The sequence below is a fragment of the Lepidochelys kempii genome, chromosome 1 (assembly GCF_965140285.1).
Source record: "Lepidochelys kempii isolate rLepKem1 chromosome 1, rLepKem1.hap1, whole genome shotgun sequence".
Taxonomy (NCBI): domain Eukaryota; kingdom Metazoa; phylum Chordata; order Testudines; family Cheloniidae; genus Lepidochelys; species Lepidochelys kempii.
The window spans coordinates 250,556,168-250,569,169 of NC_136380.1; the positions used below are offsets into that span (position 1 = coordinate 250,556,168).

A 13,002-nucleotide genomic window follows, 5' to 3' on the forward strand; every position below is an offset into this window, starting at 1 on the left:
AGTGACTCGCCCAAGGTGCTGCAGCTGGGAATAGAACCCAGGTCTCCCAATGCCTGGTCCAGTGCCCTCGTCATGGCATAATGCTGATTCTCTTTTACATACGGCAGTCCATGTATAAAACTCAAAGTGATTTATAAATATTCATATTTAATTAAGCTTTACAACAGTCCTGTAAGGTACAAAAGCATTGTTGCTCTTATTTTACAGATGAATGTACTGTAGAACAGAGAAATAACACAACACCACCATGGCTACATGGAGTTATAGGCAACGCCAGGAAAAGAACACAGGAATCCTGGCTCCCAAGGTTGTGTTGTAGGCACAGGCCACATTTTCCATCTGCTTTCAGCTAGGGAAGGGAGAAGGGGGATATTTAGGGTCCCCTTATCTGTCTCTCCAAATATGACTGGTTTGTTTCAATAGACGCCAGCTGAAGCAAAGCAGACTTCTGAGCAGTACATTTTAGCATTAGCTCTGCTTAGGAAACGTAAAGGAGGCACTGAAGTCTCTTACCTGAGCCTGCTTGATACTGTACGGTTTCAGAGTAACAGCCGTGTTAGTCTGTATTCGCAAAAAGAAAAGGAGTACTTGTGGCACCTTAGAGACTGACCAATTTATTTGAGCATAAGCTTTCCTGAGCTACAGCTCACTTCATTGGATGCATGTATTTAATGATTAACTTAATGAAGTGCTTAAGAACAAAAGCCCTCTACTATCTGCAAAGCTTTGGTCCATTCAGGTCACCACTAGCAGAAACACCCATACAACAGGGGAAATGCTTTTCTTCCCGTTTTTAAAACACAGACTTCCAGCATTAAAATTGAGACCATTTTAAAAACTTAGATTGTGCTTCCACAGAACACTAGTGTCCCAAAAATACTTTCATTTTCCTAGCAACTTTAGTCCAAGAGCTTCAAAACCCTTTATAAACAATGAAAACTCATCACCCCTATGATGCCTCAGTACCCCTGTGAAGTAGATAAATATCATTATCCCCATTTACAGATGGGGAAACTGAGGAACAGACATAGTGTTGTCAACTCTTGTGATTTTTATTGTGAGTCTCACAATTTTATCCTGAGTATCACACTACTTGATGTTTTCCTTAAAGCCCCAGCTTCTGGAGTCAGGTGATTATATTAGATTCTCAACTTTCCTTTCCTGCAGAGAAAAGCTTGAAAACATGAACCCTAAAGGCTCAAACACCATCAGAAAAATAAAGCTCCCCAAATGTATTATTTTTAAAGTCTCATGATTTTTAAACTAATCTCATAATGGGGGGGTAGGGGACTGACCCACGGTTTTCAAATGCTTGTGTTGGCAATATTGATCAATTGCCTCAGTCCATATTAGAGTGAGAATTAGAATCCAGGAGTCCTGACTCCCAAACCCCTTCTTCAACCACCATACTGTCTCCTGAAGCATGTCATTTTTCATTGAGATAGCAACCAATGCCAGCAGGAGATTCAGACCTGCTAATTGCAATTGAAAACATATTGTTTTCCAGCAAACACCACTGCTTACTCATGAAGAGACATAACGTCAGAGAGGAGCTGTGCAAAACGGGGGAGGTTTTCTTTATTTAAGAAACAAGCAAAGACACACCAATGAGAGCCCATACCCCAATCTCAGCACAAAACCCTCTTCAACACTGGGCTGACTTGCAGCAATAAAAACAAAAACTTGGCTCCAAACCCAGCAACCCAGAATCTGAAAATTAAGGCACCTTAAGCCTGGGCTGATTCTGCCATCCCCACACAGAGTACACTATAGGTCTGAGTTAAAAAAAAAAAAACAACAATCATCCCGCATCAGCGCTCCTATTTTCTTTTGTGATTGCTATAAGCTTTTATACCCACCATTCTTTGCATTAGTATGCCTGTCACTGCCAACTTTTTATTCCAGTATTACAGCGCCAGTCAGGAGAATGGCAAAGGGTTAATTTCCAGATCTTCATCTATATTCCCCTCCCTTCCTTGTCCGCTTCTTCATTCCTTCCACAGTGGATGACACCCAGACAAAAATGCAGAGAGAGAGAAAGAAGACAGCTAGGATGACCTGAATCTCATTACTATGTAAATCCTGCATTCAAAGCCATCTGCCTCTCCCTGTCTGCCTGCATGTTATGAATGAAGCCTCCCTGGTCACTAATGAGAGTTCAATCTCGCACTGTCTGAACTTGAAATCCCATCCACTAACTCCCCACATCAGGGAAGACATAGAATGTTATCCAGAAGCCTCCCCACCCATGAAAAATCATCTCCACCGCTGCCAAATACAGGTATCACCCTTCCACTATCCACAACAACTTCCCCATCTCGACCATTCTTATTTATTTATTTACTGTTCCTGTAAGGAGCTAGATTGACAGCCCTGGACACTGCAGTCCTCTGTTTCCCCAAAGAACAAGCTTCCACATGTGCTTCCAGATTATCTGCCATTGGATACCTCCTCTGTATTTTACAGGACTAAAATTCATATCTATTTTTGGGAGCATAGGAATTGCCAAACTGGATCAGGTCTTGATCCATCTGGTCAAGTAGCCTCTCTCGCACAGCGGTCAATATCAACTACTTCAGAGGAGGGGGCCAGAAACCTTGTAAAGAAATAACCTGCCCATAGAAATTTCTTCCAAACCACTGTCTGTCAGACATTGGTTTATGTCTTGAAGTATGGGCATATGTTTGCTTTATGAATTTTTATCTAATTTAACATAACAAGGGATACTCTCCTTATCCATCTATAGGGGCATAATAATTTTTTTAATCTTACTAAGCCGTTGACCTTAAAGATAAATTGTGGCAATGAGTTTCACAGGCTATGTGTTGTGTTAAAGTGTATTTGGTTTTATAGGATAAGTTTGTTGCCTTTCACTTCACATCCCCGTGTTACTATAACGGGCAAAAGGTTAAAAGGGAGCACTGGATTCATCTTCTCCTATGCCATTCATTATTTTTATACCTCTCTCATTTCCCTCTTATTTGTGGGTCTCTCTAAACTAAACAGTTCTAATCTTTTTCAGTTTTCCGTCATGAGAATGTCCTTCCATGCCTCCAGTCATGTTTGGTACCCGATTCTAAACTCCTTCTATTTTTGCTATAACTTTTTAGAGATGGGATGATCAGAAGTGAATACAGTATTCAAAGTGGGGACGTACCATCAATTTACATAATGGTATTAGAAGAGCTGCAGAATTATTTTACATCCCATTCCTTCCCGATCCTACCATTTTGTTTGCTTTTGGACCAATGCTGTGCATTTCAGCAGATGTTTAGCCTGAACACCACCACACAGGTCTTTCTCCTGAGTGGTTACAATTAATTTATAACTCAACAATATCAAGGAGTAGTTCAATTTTTTTCCTTTCAATGTGAGCTACCTTATATTTGTTAACACTGAATTTCATCTGCCACCATTCTGCCTATTCCCAGGTTAAGTGCCTGAGCAGTTCTTCACTGTCTTTGGTAATCTTGACTCACCTTCACAATTCTGTGGCATCTGCAAATTTTAGCACCCTATGGTTCCCTACTTTTTCCAGATTGTGAATAAATATATGAAATAAATTCCGGTTCTAGTATGAGACCTTGAGTCACCCCTTTGTTTATACTTTCATTCTTAGATCATTCAAATTCGGCTCAGATACTCAAAGAGTGGCATAACTTTATTCCAAAGGAAGGAAAAGTTTGTCATATCTTAAAACACCATTTCAGCTGCACCAGAGTCTAGCAACATTAGGAGCTCTTGCACAGATGACTCTACCATTCTACCAGCCATTTTCAGCACAGAGTCAATTCAACCTGCTCAGAGTAAGTCTGGGTGAGGTTGTGTTGAACCAGTGTTGCAGGGGGACCTAGTTAAAGTGCAGGCTAGTGCAGCAGGGTAAGGTTTGTGTGGTATCTGCTGTGTGCATGGAGGATGCTGTGCTCCAACATCACTGTGGTTCCCTGACTTCCTAAGCAGGGACTGCTGCTCTAGGCTTGCCAGTGGTGAGAAATGTTGTGAGGAGAAGTATCTCCCAGCCTGCCTAAGGCAACGAGGACCTAGAACCTCTGTTGACGGAGTATTTCAACCTCCTCCCACAGTCAGGAGTTTATAAGGAAAAGGGGAAGTTCTTCAATGCCACAGGAAGGCCCAGCAGAGACAAATAGAAGATAATGGGTAGCAAATCGCACACCAAAAGCAGCCAACACTAGGCCCAGCAGAGTTTCTGAAGCCACCTTTGCAGTGAGGTTAACTGGAGCTCCTCCTTTTTCAGGATTATACAAATGCACCTCCCACATCCATCCCTACTCTCCCCTCCTCCACCGGACACCCCTCTCCACAGACGCCAGCCCTAATCCCCTCCCACCTCTCTCTGCTATCCCTGTCTAAAAGCACAAAACCTGGTCCAGGTGACTCACACTTTTCTATCCCAGGACCTAAGGGGCCGGGGGCGGGGGCACGGGAGAGTTGGGAAAAAGAGAGAAAGCAAACTTTGTATTTTGGAAAAGTAAAACCAAAACCAGCTTCAAGCTTTTGTTGCCAATAACATCCCACTCTTCAGAAAAGTGCATTAGAGCTGAGGGCCTGTAGGAAAGGAGAGATTCAGGAGCTAATGAGGTAACAAGGTGAGCTCACTGGACACCCCAGCATGTGCAGGAACGTCCCAAGTTTATAATCTCTGCCCTGGCAAAGCACGACTGTGTATTTAAAGCCCTGCTGCAGTACAATCTGTGGCTCCAGCATTAGTCATTAGCTACGTGGGAAAAAACACTCCCTGCCCTCCTCTTCCACAAACCTCCTCAAACTTCTTTCCAGCAAGACACCTCCCTCTGCTCCCTACCCACAGGAATGAACCAGGTTTAAAGGACACAAAATCTCAATAGCGTGACTAGGGGATAGAAAGTAAAAGCCATCTGCAGCCAACCTGGAGGAGGTCAAAGGCAGCCAAAAGCATTTAAGCCTCTGAGATAACAACAGCCAACCCTGCCTTCACCTCTTAGCACTCTCATCCCCTTCCCAACTTAATTACTGCACCAGGTGAACTGGATTAAAGTGTCTGTAATGTTAGTGGGAACTCAGTGTTGCTTCCTTCCATTCCCTCTCTCCTCTTGGAGTTGAACTACAGCAGAACTGCATCTGCTAGACAGCTGTTTTCGCTGGCATGAGAACTCGACCCTCACTCTGTCCACCCAACAGGGATGCCAGCATCCTAAACCTGCTTGTGATGCCCACAATTCCCCAAATGAAGAAATGCTGCTTCTTTTGTTTGCTCTCTCCTGCCACGTGACCCTATGCCGCTTTTAGGCCTGCCTCTGGCAGAATATTTACTTCAGTGACCCTGCTCTGCGGCAGGGTAATTTCATTGTCTGGTGTTTCTGTCAGGAAAATTAATTACCAGTCTCGCTCACTGGCTTTTTCATCCACCCATCACAGGATGTCGAAAGCGACTGCCAAGGAGTTTCGTTTCCCCAGAGTTGGATTTTGACAGTTGGGCTCCTTCTGAAATTTTAAAACTGCCCCGTAGGGTGCCCACCCTCAGATCAGTGGTGGAGCTAACAGGGGCCTGAGGTGACCACACTCCCTGGGGTTCTTTACGTGTATGTGTGGTACCTTTTCAAGCACATTATGCACAGAGACACTTTAGGCATAGGCAAACTAGGCAGCTGGCTAGGGCAGCAGATTTGCAGGAAGCTGGGATGTGCTCTACCCCATGAGTCTGCCACAGTGTGGACTAACTACGTGCACCCTGACTAGTATTAATGGTTTCTTAACAAGCTTTGATTTAGTCCTCTCAGCAATGGGATGTCATCCTTAACATACACATAGAGGCCTCTGCACAGATCAAGCCCAGCCTGGGAGGGCCCACAGCCCTGCGTGGCCCCTGGTGGTCTCTCCCTGGACTAGCTCCAGCAGAAATGGCTTCCCAGGACAGGTGGGAACCAGGGGGGACAAATGGGATGGCAGGGACTAGGACATGCAGTGGCCACCTCTGCCCCCATCTCCCCATGTCCCCTCCCATCTCAGCTGTCCCTGGGGTCCTGCCCTGCCCCCTGTGTCCTATCGCGACCCACCTGCCCTCCATTTTCCACTGTGTCCTAAACCCTCCACTCCACCATCACCCCTCTCTGTCCTAGCCTATCTCCCACCCAGGGTCCTGCCCCCACATCTGCCCATCGGCTCCTCAGGGCCTCCCCCATCTCCAGTCCTCCTACCCAGCAAGGTCTTGCCCCCCATGCCATCAGCCCCCTTCTCTAGTGTCCTGCCCCACCTGCCCCTGTATCCCATCCCCCCAGCCCATGTGCCCTGTAATCTGTTCCCTGTTTTTCTAGCCTCTCCCTAACCACCTGCCCTGCATGTCCTTGTTCCTGCCATCCTATTTGTCCCCCACTGCATCCTGGACCCTACCTGATCTGTCTCCCATGTCCTGACCTCCATCCCCAACCTGTGTCCAGACTCCAGCCCACCTGTATTATCCCCGACATTGTTCCACCCACGTATGGTATGTCCCTCCCTCTTCATGTCAGGAATATCCCCTCTGGTCTGGGGCAGCTCCTCCTGCACCCTATGGTGCTCTTCAGATTGACACCAGGCAGAGCCCAACTGGGGGTGGGGGTGGGAAGGGGACAGATGGAGCCCATGTTGCAAGTCTCAGCAAATAGATCCCTAATGCAGGGCTGGGCAGGGCAGCTGGCTCCTCAGAGTGGGGGATCCCAGTGAGGGTCCTTCCAGGGAAGCCTGTGTACAGAGGAACATGCTGATATATTTGCTGCTTTGTTACCCCAAAAGGGAAACTGACCTGGGTGCGGGGGGAAGAGACGCATCAGGAAGACTCAGAGAGTCACTCTTGTCTTCCTGGGATGCCCCCTTTGAAATGTGGGCGCTGTTTAGGTCCCATACACCTTTATACCAGATCCTGGACAGGAGGGGGTGGGGGTCATAATACATTGGCATGATAACATGCAAAAATACCAAGCCAATAGATAGAACTGAAGGTGGAACTTACTAACAACCCATCACACAGCTCACTCCACACTTGCCAAACCTGGCAGACATTATTTACCACTCTTGGTGGCCGACATGAACACGAAGTTGGTTGTCTCAGTCCAATTTCTAGCGTACAACTACCCACATCACACAGAACCATCACCGCATCCTTGACACTGACTGGCATCCTCACCAGACTATGCTACCCTCTCATCCCCAATGGGGGTCATTTTAGAAGAAGGTTGTGGGAAGCAAGGGAGAACTTTCACTGATGTTTCCCATTCTGTGGATGAATAAAGTACTTCGGTATCCAGGGCTGTGCATCTCATATCTTTCAGTGGCCTCTAGAAAAGACAAACTATGAAGCATAGCAGCTATTCACAGCCTGCACATCAAAGGCAGTCGACATTCTCTTTGGTGAGTTGGCAATTGTTTTGATTCTTTACTAGCCAGATAACTCTGTTTCTTTGTCCAAGTTTCCACTGTAAGATTTTGCAGGTCATAGCAAGGTGAACTGTAGTTCAGAGTGGAAGCTGCAGAGTCTGAGGAATAAACATTTAACCGGGGGAATGCCCCCTCTCATGATATAGACTCACTGAAGTGAGCTCTGGAGGGGCTGGCTTCAGAGTCTGTTTAAGCAGCTCCTTACTCAGCCAGAGGAATCCCTATAAAATAGCAGAAATTCCTTATGACCTAACAGGGCTTGACACTAACTAGGTGAATAACAGATTTTTTTCAATTCGTAATTAACATATAAAAAACATTTCATCTCAATGTTGAGCATTTAACATCTCTGACATGTTTTTTCTTTTTGGTTTGGTTTGGGCTTTTTTACTAAAATTGAAAGCCATTTTTAATTCAAAATTAAAACGTTTCATGTTGGAAACATCAAAACAAAACATTTTGATTTTTTCAGGGATTTTTTTTTAAGATTTGTTTTGTTTTGAAACAATCTGACAAAACCGACGCAAATTTGGTGCCACTGAATCAGCATTTTTCACCAAAAACTGGTATTGGTGCCCAGCTCTACTTAGCACCCTATCCCTGTAGTTGCCTAGCTCCGGTCACAAGAGATCTGCCATGGACCGGAGTCTCTCACACAGCAAAACAGAGCACTACCACAAGCACTAGGCTACTAGGCCAGAAAACTGTTGCATTTTTAAAATGATCAATAGTCAGCACTAGACAGATTTCAGTCAGGCCAGGGGACAGTGAAGTGGCAGGGAAGGACACAACATAGGGATGCCACCAATTCTATCAGCTACATAGTTTATTGGACATCGGCCCTCTGCAATTAAACGGAATAGAAGAGTCAAGTATTGCCTATTGCATACTGTGCTTACTTGTGACATATTGTCAATCCAATATCTATATAATACATGTGGAAAAGTGTAACTTACTATTGTGTCTTTATTAGGCCTTTATTTGTACTCATTTTCCCTACTTGGCTTCACTCCACATTTTTTTCCTTTCCTTATAAAAGAGCATGACAACTCTTTTCCTGTTGGTCCTCAGTGACTGTTTCTTTGTTACCTTATCTTTCTCCTTCTAGCTCCTTATCTCGCTTTCTCTCTCTCTTTTCCTGTATTTGTCTTCTCTGCCTCCTCCTCTATATCTTCGGTGCCTCCAAACTGTCCCTCTTCTCCCTCCAAGTCTCTTTTCTAACTTCCCCGCTCCCCCCGCAACCACCATGTGTGCATCCTCTTAAACACACAGGGCTAGGAAATATTATTATATATTATAAACACGTAAAGAGGGTGTACACCATCCTATGCATGCAGAAAAAATATGTACAAAAGTGGAACCATGGATGTGCTACTAAAGCAGTGGGCTGTGCAAGTGCAGATTGGGCACATCCACTTTTGCAGGTGCAGTCACTTACAGGCACCACAAGCGGACACACAAGTCAGGGGCTGACTAAAAATATGACCTAAACTGGGATCCTCACGGCCTGAAAACAGCTGAACCAGAGTTAAAAGAGAGTCTCTTTACATTAAGGAAATTGGCCCTGGTTAACCCTGTAATTTAGCCAAGCAAGCTGCAAGGGTGTAAGTCCTGACATCTCTATTAGGGGTTTTGCAGGGGTATACCTACATCCATATGTACACCAGGGAATTGCCTTTAATGGAGAGAGGGCCCGAAAGGAAACCTCCTGCTCACTTTGAACAAGAGACAGAGAAAGAGCACGCAAACAAACAGTGGAAGCTTTGAGCTGGAGAAAACAGCACAGCTGTTCACAGAAACAAGACAAAAGGTTCAGAACAGTTGCTTTCGCCCCCCGCCCCCCCCCAACCATGTTGTTTACTGAAACCAAGGACTGAAATTTTGCAGGCAAAGCCACTGAGAGCAGCCTGTCAGTCTCGGGGGGGGGGGGAGCAAGGGCTTCTTTCAGGATTACGGACCACTACTAAATTGCTCTATCAATTATTAAACCAATCACTCAACTCCTGGTCACCAAAATACAACAGATAAAGCATTTTTCATCCACTCTCCACCAGCTGCTCCCCTCCTCTAGAGCCAGAGGGGAAATCAAAATTCACCTGGTTTATACTTCATAAACATCACTCTGATTTTTCCCTGTGCCTTAGAAATGAGAGATCTCGCCAGCAAGTTACAGTGTGTGTGTGTGTGTTTTATGGGAAGACCAAGACTCTGGAAGTTCGAAGCGACTCCTGTGAATATGAAAATCATCATCATTGTCCTGATCTTCTGGGGGCCACGGAGTTAAGGGAGCCTCTGTAAATACCATGAACGACAGGGCTCATGCATTGGTGGCCACAGATTCCCCCTTGCCTGTCCCACACGGCAAGGCATAGTTCAGTTGCACTCTAGGTGTCTGAGGGGATCGGGAACAGCAAAGGGTTCTGATGCAATTCCAGTGGCTGGACATGGGGAGAAAGCATTGTGGTTGGTAACAGGGCCCATGGGGCTGAAAAGGCAGGATGGAGGAAAATCTGAGATCCAGACCTGAAAGGATGCAAGCTGTAATGTCTGTTGCCTGGCGGCCTGCGGCATAGCTAGAAGTAGAAATTCGGGTGGACCCCAGCTTATGGTGGACAAGCAATGACCAAAGGTTTGATATCACAGCAAATTATTTATGTTACATATTATATGTTACTGCATATCTGACTGTGGCCAACCATGGGCGGGTTGTGGCACATCTCTGCCAATGGAGAGGCAGTAACCAGGGCTGGGTGGTGTAACAGCAGAGTCCCTTCCCTATTGGCATGATGGAGGGGCAGCTGGACCAAATTTCACTGGCATTGTGACCTGGCGCGTGAGCTCCTGCCTGCAGTCCTGGGCTCTGCGAAGCCTGTGTCTATGGGGGAGCAGAGCAGAGGCAGAGACTAGCAGCAGCAGGACCCTGTGCACCAGGTTGCAATGCCACTCAAATTTGGCCCAGCCACCCCTCCCTGCCAGCAGGGAAGGTGCTCTGCCATTGCACCACCCAACTGTAGTTACTGCTTCCCCATTGGCAGACAGGCACCCAGACTTGGGTGGCGTGGGATGGAGCCCCACCCCCGTATGAGTGTAGACAGGTGTTTGGGCCATTGAGTGGCTCTGTGACCCAGTGCATGCAGTCTCTCTGGCTCCCAGTCCCGGCCTCTGCTCTGTTCCCCCTTCGACACAAGCTTTGGCTCTGTCCCATGCCCACCAGCTCTGGTTACTTCCTCACCTGATGCACTACAGTGGTACAGCTGCACCGATGTAAATTTGTAGTGTAGACCAGTCCTTAGTAATACACCTCTACCCCGATATAACGCTGCCCTCAGGAGCCAAAAAATCTTACCGCGTTATAGGTGAAACTGCCTTATATTGAACTTGCTTTGATCCACTGGAGTGCGCAGCCCTGCCCCCCGGGAGCACTGCTTTACCGCGTTATATCCGAATCCGTGTTATATCGGGGTAGAGGTGTATTCCTATCTGGACCGGCTGTGGCCCCGATTCAACAAAGCACTTCAGCACATGCTTAACTATAAGCAAGTACTTACGCCCCATTAGGATTTAAGTACATGGTTAAATGTTAAATGCTTCGTGAATTGGAGTCAATGGGCATGTCCTCCTCACACTTGAACTGTGAACCTTGTGATGCACAGGAAGTAATTCTGTCAGGTGAGCCAAAAGAAACCTGTACCTTGGCTGAGCTAGGAACTGTGCTAAGTTTTTCTCAGCTGGGAGTTTCCCTGTGCATCTCTCAGGAAAACCTCATCCAGTTGATCATGAGGAGACACACAATGGAAAGCACCTCTGCTGTTACCCGTAATGCATGTTCAGCTGCATGATGATCCAGAAATGTAGAAAGATGTGAAACAGCAGCTCTACTCAATACAATGCGATCTCTTGTTGTGTGACACAAAGGGTGGGGGCACAGAGTAGGGGAACAGGCCATGCCAGGGTTTTTCCCAGGTGATAGAAGAAATCACATAATAGAAAAATAATAATTTGAAAACAAAAGCCCTGTCCAAGCCCGGCCCTGAATGGATGAGCCACAATGTACTGGGTGGTGAGCTCCCCTTGAGGAGACATATGATCAGAAGGGGAAGAATGTCAATTATGTGCTTCCATTCATGCCACTGCAATGAAAGCACAATTCTGATTCCACTTTCTGACCGCACTATGCAATTTATGCAAATCTGAGCCGCTCTCGCTTCTCTCAGAGCCAAACACCCACCAGTGCCAAGCTTTGACTCTAACTGCCCCGCCCCCTTTTTCATCTATTGTTTTCACTGTTAAATATTTAAGACTTTTCTTTTCTTCAGACAGGAAATTTAATTTAAAAAAAAAAAAACAGATTCAGTCACTGGAGCTGACATCTTGTTGCTTACACCCTCCCTATCTTCCATTCCCAGCTCTGAGAAGGCAGCTAGCCCCAGCCCCTTGTTATTCCAGTCCTGGGCCCCTGCAGTGATCAGCCCAACAAACCTTCTCAGTTCGGACTTGTAGCTCTCAGTGCTGTTCCCACCCTGAGCAGACACTGCCAGACACACCAGGCTGTGGTGGTTTTATGATCTGGGCAACCTGGGATTACACTGACTATCAAGGTGATCGCCAATAGAAAGAGAATCCAGAGGCTTTCTACCTTGGAAACATTTATAAAAAGTTGACTCAGGCCACGATCCTGTGACTCACCCAACACAGGCAGACTCCCGCCCCCTCGTGCTCAAGCAAAGCCAGTTGGCAGGGTGTGGACCTAAAAATGTCAAATTATTTCAGGTTTTTCTAATTTTTTCCATTTATCTATGTGTGCTTGTTTTTTGAAAGTTAAAAAAAAAAGTAAAATTCTTATACTACAAGCTCTTCAGAGCAGGGACATTGCCATTATGTATTCGTCTGTTGAAAGCTATGCATATTTAATATTAATGTTATTTATATTAGTGAGACACACCCAGGCCCCAACTAAGATTACGGCCCCATTGTGCCAGGTACTGAACCAACATAGATTGGGGGGGGGGGGACAGCCTCTGTCCCAAAGGGTTTACTTTCTAAATAGAAATATGGTGCAAGGTGAAACAAAGTCACAGAAAGGTGAAGGGATTTGCCAAAGATCACACAGCAGGTCAGTGGCAAAGCCAAGAACAGCATCCAGCTTTCCTGACTTCCAGTCCTCTACCCCAGAGGTTCTCAAACTGGGGGACACGCAGGATGTATTCTGGGAGGGGAGGGGAGGGGGGTGTGAGAAGCTTTAGGAGGGGAAAAACCTTACTGTGCACATTTAGAGTTGGGTGGCTGGAGAGCGAGAACTGCCGGCCGGGCACCCAGCTCTGAAGGGAGCGCCGTTGCCAGCAGCAGCACAAAAGTAAGGGTGGCGATACCATGCCATGCCACGCCACGCCACCTTACTTCTGTGCTGCTGCTGGCAACGGCGCTCCCTTCAGAGCTGGGTGCTCGGCCAGCAGCTGCTGCTTTCCGCTCCGCCTTCAGAGCTGGGTGGCCGGAGAGTGGCAACTGCTGGGCACCTGGGGGGTGGGGAGAGTAAACTTCAACAAACACAAAGAAGGCGGGGTATGATCTCCACACTAGACCCATTTATGATGG

The 13,002-nt window shown here is 46.5% G+C and overlaps 1 protein-coding gene across 5 annotated transcripts in view; it reads right to left on the reverse strand.

Annotated features, from left to right (window-relative positions):
- HIPK2 (homeodomain interacting protein kinase 2) overlaps nucleotides 1-13,002 on the reverse strand; it is a 181,657-nt gene that overhangs the window by 47,855 nt on the left and 120,800 nt on the right. The gene's annotated exons all lie outside the window — the stretch shown is intronic.